Here is an 8973-nt window from a genome sequence, read left to right as displayed (position 1 = left end):
ATTATTGTTTGGAGTAAAACATATTTTTTTAACTAACCGCAATAAGGCAATGAGGAAGAACTATTAACATTATAAAAGTTTGTTAGTATCCGAAATTGTAAACAAATAAAACAAGTGACGTTTAGCAGTTATGAAAAAGTAGGTTTATATCCCCGAAAACACCGATTTTCTGTGCGGATTTCGAAATACGCAAAGGCAAATGCTCTAAAAGAAAATCGTTGAAGAATTGATGGTTCTGGTACAAGTTTAGTTTTAAAGCATAGATTAAGTAATGTTTATTGTTGTTAATGTGTAGTTGACTATCTAGAAAAACTACAATAACCCATTTTATTTTCATATTTTCAGTAGAAGACAGAAGCTGATGAGTTAGTGACAAACTGTGATGCGTTAGAGCTATTTCAAAAGATTAGTGGCATATTTAGACCAGTAATTCATTTTAATATAACATCGAAAGCAACAGGCAGGCCTAAACGAATTAGCATGGTGTGTCAACAAAGCATTTCCACTGCCCCAAATCGAATCTTTGAACGCTGAAATTATTAGAAATTCTATGATTATGACGAAATTCTATGATATTTTTCGAAATTCTGTGATTATTTAGCGTAATTTTTGTATTTTCATAAATGCACAAAAAAATGAAAGCTGTAGCTTCAAGAAATGTTGTAACTTTTACCAAATTGCAAAACATAAACAAAGCACAGATGAAGCTTGACCCGAATATCGACGATACACGGGAGACCAGCGATTACGCTTCGTTTACTGTGCCCTTAAGAATCTATTATTAATTATTAAATAGCATTAACAAATGTGGCATCAACTTACCTTCTCTTTCGTATATTGAACAAAATGTCTTTTCGGCATTATAAACAAAATTACTTACTTAAGCTATTTGATGAAAAACAATCCATGTGTTTTACAATATAATATTATTATACAATCTTTGCTGTTCTTTTGCTGTATCTGTCACATTACAACTTTCAGTATCAGAAATGGGCCTTAACGTACATTCCCTATCTATACAATAGTCACTTTTATAAATAAAGATGAAATAGTAAAAAAGACAACTTTCTACACTCTTTATGAACGCCTCGTTCTTCATATCCGTACACTATGTTGTTCATTTGCAATCGTATAAACTGTTTCCAACATGTGGTCTCTATTAACTATGATTTTAAGTTCATTATTCCTCCACGTACAATTATAAGTTTTGCAATCTTTTTTTTTTTTAGCAACAAATAGTGAAACAGTTTTAAAACTCTACTTGTAGTTATTGATATGATCAAATTTATGCCAGTAAGAATATATGCTTCACAGCATATATAACAGATGATCCTCTCTCAACCCTCCGTCCGTTCAAATTAAAACCGATCGTCATAAGAAGACGTTAGATTCAACTTTTAAAAATATGCATATCAAAAGAACTGACAAGGTTAATCGTATCAATTTCAACTTAACACTCTCTGGTTCTTTGTCCAAACCAATGCGAAAAATCAAACAGCCCCTCCCTCCTTGAAGCCTGGACGAAATGCTCTGCAACGTGCAGAAGAAAGGCATCCAGGCGTGCTTGGCAAAGAAGCCAAAAAATCCACCAACTGCCTACAACCATTTCCTTAAAGCAAACCTCCGGATGATAAAATGGCAGCATCCGGAACTAACATGGGTGTAGACCGCTAAAAGATGTTGTTTGCAACATTTCTTTGATTCTCATCTTGTTTTCAGGCCGAACTGCTTCGGAAAGCGGGCGAGAAGTTCAAGCTGCTTTCCGCAGAAAGCAAAGAAGTTTATGAACATCTCGCAACCTGGGCGAAAATAGACCACAAAGAAGAAATGCAACATTATGCGTAAGTTTGAATGAATCGACCAAAAGGTGAATTGTTTTGGATTGATTATAAAATTTGTTTTGTTTTGTTTACTTCTAGCTACCGCAACCCAGCAGCAGAAACCAAAAATATAGTAAAGAAGAAAGCAAACCGCACCATTACGGCTTACAACATTTTTTCCAGACAAACAAACTTTTCAAATATGTCTTGCACCGACCGAAAACAGCAGTGAAAGTACGCTGACCCTTCCGAAAAACTTCCATTCATCAAAGAAGCATCACGTGCGGAAAACCACCGGCTTACCAAGGAAGAGGTTCTCCGCTTCATACGCATAAGGCAACTGACTGGAAGACAATAGAGTACAAGAGACTTAGGTAATTGGACCGACGAAGACCTAAACTCCTCCTAACAAGCTAGGATGGATGTCTACTTTCGCAAGACCTATTTTTTCGAGCACGCGTTAACAGAGAGCGCAACCGGTAAAGTAACATATTATCCGCACAGAAAGAATCTCAGGAAGGAATGATAACCCCATTACTCAAATCGGGTTGTTTTGAAGTCGCGATCTTTAGAACCATTATCGAGTGAATCACAGTGTGTGACACAGTGCCGCTGATTCCACAACATTTCGTCCAAGAAATTGAACTAAAAATTGTCTGCTGGCCCCGGTACCGTTAGAAAAGGAACAGCTCGTCTATATCAAGGAAGACGAGGTTCCAGCAGCGAAGGGGTCAATTGATGCTAACAGCTCTTCGCACTGACCCCAAGTTGAAACAGATAGGGGAGGCCAAAGTAAGCAGATAGAATCTTCGCTATTCGAGAAGATAGAAACTTCGCTTGAGGCAAAGGCGACTGTGACCACCCTAAGGCAAACTGTCACGGTCATAATCCACCCTTAGGCAAACTGTCACGGTCATAATCCGCATCGTGGACGTGGTGGCAACGCGCGAGGAGATGCGCGACGGGCTCGAGGATCAGCAGCGCATCAACATCAGCGTATGGGCGGTTCGTATGGGGGTACCATACCATATTTTATTGTAAAAGCTGAACATTCGAGAGACGGTTGCTAACACTCGTAAACCATTCCTTTCCAAACATATATGTATATGACCACCGTCGCTAGTAACACCCCACAGCCGGTATCGAAAAATTTATTAAAATTAAAAATTTAAGTAGATATATCAATATATGAGTATAATGGCTAAGGATAGAGATCCTTCTGTGTCTTCTAACGACACCACAGTTGTACGAATTGAGGATATTACAAATGGCGTTGGTACTGGTAACGTGGTTATCTATGAATGAGCTGGTCATCGTGTAACGTAAACGATTACCAAGACTTCCTCCTGCTAATCCCGACTTTACTAATATATTAACAACCAAAAGTTACATGCCTCTACCCACTATCATGGATGAACCATTCCTTCCTCCAGATGTCGACAACGATAATGATGTTCCAAATAAGAATTCAACTGCTTTCAATGCTGTAATGTCAAGACGTAAATTGTTGGAAATTTGTAACATTAGAGCTAGCAACGCCAAGGTTCATAAAAGATTACGAGTATTATATTACATGATATAAAAGATGGTATCCTCATCGGATGTCTTTTAGCTACTGCAATCGTGAAGAAACTGGCTTTAGGGAAAAGAGAAATCATGATCAGATATGACGCCGATTATAAAAAACAGTTCAAAAAGTTCTGTGACAATAGCTCAGTTGGAGATATTACAAAACTCGAAGCTGAGTTACCATAATATTATTATCCCGGTATTTATTAACCCGGTCAGGGGGTGATGCAAAAGCACGTGCCACAATTGCCTTGTTGGTGGAAGATAGCCAACATAATCTAATCATTACTAAGGCTACAGCGAAGGAAACATGGGATGCGCTAAAAGCTCATCACTCCAAGGCAACCCTTACCGGTAAAGTTTCGCTACTAAAAGAAATGTGTAGCACAAACTACCGGGAAGGATTCCGCCAAAAGTTTTGGACGGATTACGAGATGGTCTATGCTCCTGTAGCGAAGCAGGACACATTCCGGACTATGTTTATTGTAGCAAGCCAAGCGGCATATGATGGCGAAACACATCGACATAAAAACTGCTTATGGAACAGCTGGAACATGTAAATTTGAACAACGAAGTGAAGATGGAATTCACTCAGTCAACGGCGGATCCATGTCTCTACATTCGATAGAAATCAGCTAAGTGCATGTCCGTGCAAGTAGACAAGAAAAACGCACCCCGTCTCTATCCTAGTCAATCCGACCAGAATCGTGATGTTGAACGCTGGTTCCACGATCTGGAATACTTATTTTTGCTTCATCGTATCCGTGACTGCGATAAGTTTCTTCTGACCGTCCGGCTTCTTGCAGGCACTGCCGCCTCAGTTGCTAAGACGTTCCGGTTTACCACCTACACTGGGTTGAAGCCCCAGGAATCCGCAATGCATTATCTTATGGACATGCAACGTGTTGCTCGTCAAGCTGCCGTCCCGGAATCTGAACTTCTTACAACCATCATCGACGGCTTGGGGAATCCTTCCCTCACAGCGGTTTTGCGCTATATGGTCCATACCATGGCTGACTTGCGTGAGAAGTTGAAGTGTTTCGAAGCCAGCCGCCGCCTTTGGGCTATTAAGCCCCCTTCTGCCGACGTTCGAGCCTCCCCGGTTCGTCTTCAGGAAACACCCCGCTCTCCGCCAAAGCCTATACGCTGCTTCAATTGCTCGCATTTCGGACATCACGTGAGCGAGTGTAAAAAGCCGATTGATTGAGGAGTCAGTAAGCAATTTATCACTGGAAGCTGATCGTACAAATTGCAATCCAAACAAGCAATGCCGATCTTGGCGGATATACCCGGTCTACAAACTGAGGTCCGCCAAGATCAATGTTTGGTATGCGGACGATCGAACCTAGCAAGTCACCTCTCAGCCCCTATATGAAAGAAAGAAATACATTAAGAGGAAATCAGTTTACTTTGTCCAATCTGTGAACAAAGTAAAAGACATCTTCGGAACTAATCTTGACTGCCATGGGGAGCGGGACTCAATGCAGCTTAAGGATACCATTCTACTAGGATTGGGAACCTCTCACCCAAGAAGTCCAACAAAAAAAAGCTCACGAAACGTGCCAGTTCTAACCCACACGGGTTACCTGACACAATAGCAGGTACTCTGTTATTGGCGTCAAACGCGGAAACTCCGCTTGAATGGCGGCAGGTGTTTGAGGAGATGTGCTCGATTCCGGGAGCGGTCTTCCGAAATCACGTGCTTCAGAACGCTGCGGACATCTGGCCTGATGGCTATGGAGAGTTGGAGATCTTCGAGGATTTACACGCCTTCAAGAACTGGATAACTCGCGTCGAGGGTCGACTTCCTTCCCATTCATTTCCGGAACTTACTTGGAGTGGAGTTGGCACACCAGCAGGACTAGTCTCCTGTGAACCAGTGAGCCTAAAGATGACCAGCACCATGCTGACGCAGGCAGTGGAAAAGGCTATGCCTCGTGGACCCGGAGGAAAACGCCCAACCTGTCAACCCGTGCAGGAAGTGACTCAGGCACTTGAACACGTCAACGTTTCTGCCAAGAAGACGGACTTTTGGTGTCTAGTTGACACAAAAGAGCCTGCTGACGCTATAGGTGCAGCCAGCTTAGTTGGAGAAGTGCATTGCCACGTGATGCGCCAGGCTCTGGGATTCATAGCTATAAAATATGCGGAGTATATTCCACTAAACAAAGGAGAATATCACGTGTTGGATGATCACACATGGATGTCAAGAGATAGAATATATGGAATGATAGTTGATATAAAAGATGGTATCCTCATCGGATGTCTTTTAGCTACTGCAATCGTGAATAAACTGGCTTTAGGGAAAAGAGAAATCATGATCAGATATGACGCCGATTATAAAAAACAGTTCAAAAAGTTCTGTGACAATAGCTCAGTTGGAGATATTACAAAACTCGAAGCTGAGTTACCATAATATTATTATCCCGGTATTTATTAACCCGGTCAGGGGGTGATGCAAAAGCACGTGCCACAATTGCCTTGTTGGTGGAAGATAGCCAACATAATCTAATCATTACTAAGGCTACAGCGAAGGAAACATGGGATGCGCTAAAAGCTCATCACTCCAAGGCAACCCTTACCGGTAAAGTTTCGCTACTAAAAGAAATGTGTAGCACAAACTACCGGGAAGGATTCCGCCAAAAGTTTTGGACGGATTACGAGATGGTCTATGCTCCTGTAGCGAAGCAGGACACATTCCGGACTATGTTTATTGTAGCAAGCCAAGCGGCATATGATGGCGAAACACATCGACATAAAAACTGCTTATGGAACAGCTGGAACATGTAAATTTGAACAACGAAGTGAAGATGGAATTCACTCAGTCAACGGCGGATCCATGTCTCTACATTCGATAGAAATCAGCTAAGTGCATGTCCGTGCAAGTAGACAAGAAAAACGCACCCCGTCTCTATCCTAGTCAATCCGACCAGAATCGTGATGTTGAACGCTGGTTCCACGATCTGGAATACTTATTTTTGCTTCATCGTATCCGTGACTGCGATAAGTTTCTTCTGACCGTCCGGCTTCTTGCAGGCACTGCCGCCTCAGTTGCTAAGACGTTCCGGTTTACCACCTACACTGGGTTGAAGCCCCAGGAATCCGCAATGCATTATCTTATGGACATGCAACGTGTTGCTCGTCAAGCTGCCGTCCCGGAATCTGAACTTCTTACAACCATCATCGACGGCTTGGGGAATCCTTCCCTCACAGCGGTTTTGCGCTATATGGTCCATACCATGGCTGACTTGCGTGAGAAGTTGAAGTGTTTCGAAGCCAGCCGCCGCCTTTGGGCTATTAAGCCCCCTTCTGCCGACGTTCGAGCCTCCCCGGTTCGTCTTCAGGAAACACCCCGCTCTCCGCCAAAGCCTATACGCTGCTTCAATTGCTCGCATTTCGGACATCACGTGAGCGAGTGTAAAAAGCCGATTGATTGAGGAGTCAGTAAGCAATTTATCACTGGAAGCTGATCGTACAAATTGCAATCCAAACAAGCAATGCCGATCTTGGCGGATATACCCGGTCTACAAACTGAGGTCCGCCAAGATCAATGTTTGGTATGCGGACGATCGAACCTAGCAAGTCACCTCTCAGCCCCTATATGAAAGAAAGAAATACATTAAGAGGAAATCAGTTTACTTTGTCCAATCTGTGAACAAAGTAAAAGACATCTTCGGAACTAATCTTGACTGCCATGGGGAGCGGGACTCAATGCAGCTTAAGGATACCATTCTACTAGGATTGGGAACCTCTCACCCAAGAAGTCCAACAAAAAAAAGCTCACGAAACGTGCCAGTTCTAACCCACACGGGTTAGAAGAAAACATAGGTTTAAACCAAAGATCTTCAAAGATCAAAGACAATCTATCGATTAATAGTCAGTTCCTCTCCTCTTCTGAAAAGTGAAGATACACGAGGCAACCAAATGGGAGAATGCGTTTAAGGTGAACTATAACGCACTCCCGGTAAGGCCGAGAGAAGCCGAGGTCCAGGCTAGTTGCAAAAAATGGCCTTGTGAAGCGAGCTCGGCGAACACCGTGTTCGTGAAGATGAGCTCGAAGCAGGAGGCAGAGAAAATTGTGGAGCAGCACCGTGGCAAGCACGGGAAACCCATAGATGATGTCTGTGAAAAATCACAGCGCCTTGGAATTCCAATCTGCCGAACGCACGAAGCTGCGCTCGGGTCGCCTGCCGCGGCACGAAGGCAAGATTTTGCGGCCGCGGCTATAAAAGCGCGACGCAATCGGCTTCGTTGTCTCAGTAGGTAAACGTGTTTCCACGATTGTTTACTTCAAGTTTTGCTTCCTAGTGAAAAGTGTTGTGATTCGCAATGCCGCGCAAGGTGTATTCTGCTGTGGAGATTGGCCATGTCGTCCGGATGTCGGAGCAGGGACAAACAAACGTGAGTATAGTGTTTTAAAATCAGTGTACAGTCACGAAATGACGAGTCTCGTCTGTTGCATCACAGGCGCAGATTTGTCGTTCGCTTGACATGTCGCCGTCTGTTATGTGCCGCATGCTCAAGCGTTACGCTGAGCGTGGATCTACCGAGCCTCGCTGGAGCAGCGGAAGGCCTCGGAAGACGACGCCACGCACGGACCGAGCCATAGTAAACGCGGCAAGGTCTGCGCCATTTACTCCAGCAACGCGCATTACAACGGACCTAAACTTGCCGGTCACACCACGCACGGTGATCAACCGGCTGTTGGATGCCGGTCTACGGGCCTATCTTCCAGCCAAGAAGCCGAAGCTTACGCTCCAGCATCGGCAGGCCAGACTTGCGTTTGCTAGGCAGTACCGTCACTGGAGTGTAGACCAGTGGTGGAATGTACTGTTTAGCGATGAAGTCAAGGTCAACCTTCTTGGTTCGGACGGCATGAACCACGTGAGACGGCCCCGAAACCAGAGACTCAGTCAGTCAGTGATGGTTTGGGGCTGCTTCTCGGGTGAAGGCGTAGGTCCGCTAGATCGGATAGACGGAATGCTGACCGGGGCAAGCTACGTCGAAATATTACGCTCAGTCATGCTTCCCCATGCCCAGGAAAACCTGCTAAACCGGCGATGACATTTTCAACACGACAACGACTCAAAGCACACTTGTCGTGTTGCTCAAGCATGGATCGGGGAAAACAATATTGGCGTTCTCCCTTGGCCGTCGCACTCTCCGGACCTGAATCCCATCGAGAATCTTTGGTCTATTGTGAAGAGGATGGTCCGTGAGAGAGCCTCCTATCTGACCACCGATCAGTTATTTGAGGCAATGAACGACGAATGGAGAAGGATTCCACCATCCACAATTCAGAATCTTGTGGTGTCAATGCCTAAAAGGTGTCGCATGGTGATAGCGAACAAAGGGTTCCCGTTAAAATATTGATTCATGACATTCTGGCGACTCCACAAGTAGGGAGTGGAATCCTTAAGAGGAGAGTTCTTAGTGCGGTCCCACGACTTAGTTTCGTGACTCCCACACAAGTAGGCTTGTCCCTATTGACAAGAAGCCGAAAGCCTTTAGGAAGGTTGTCTCCCCTCTATAATATCAAGAAAACAAAAAAAAATTGGTTGAGGAAAGCAATTTTTGCATTGCT

The 8973-nt window shown here is 44.1% G+C and overlaps 1 protein-coding gene across 1 annotated transcript in view; it reads right to left on the bottom strand.

The window, feature by feature from the left end:
- Positions 1-917: 917 nt before the first annotated feature.
- Positions 918-8973, bottom strand: part of LOC131271780 (alpha-L-iduronidase) — a 51637-nt gene continuing 43581 nt past the window's right edge. The window contains exon 7 of the mRNA XM_058273311.1: positions 918-1156. The gene's annotated coding sequence lies outside the window, so the exon portion shown is untranslated. The remainder of the gene's footprint in view (positions 1157-8973) is intronic.

Source organism: Anopheles coustani, chromosome 3 (genome assembly GCF_943734705.1).
Source record: "Anopheles coustani chromosome 3, idAnoCousDA_361_x.2, whole genome shotgun sequence".
Lineage (NCBI taxonomy): Eukaryota > Metazoa > Arthropoda > Insecta > Diptera > Culicidae > Anopheles > Anopheles coustani.
Note: the sequence above shows the minus strand (reverse complement) of the source record. Positions and strands in the feature narration are given on the sequence as shown.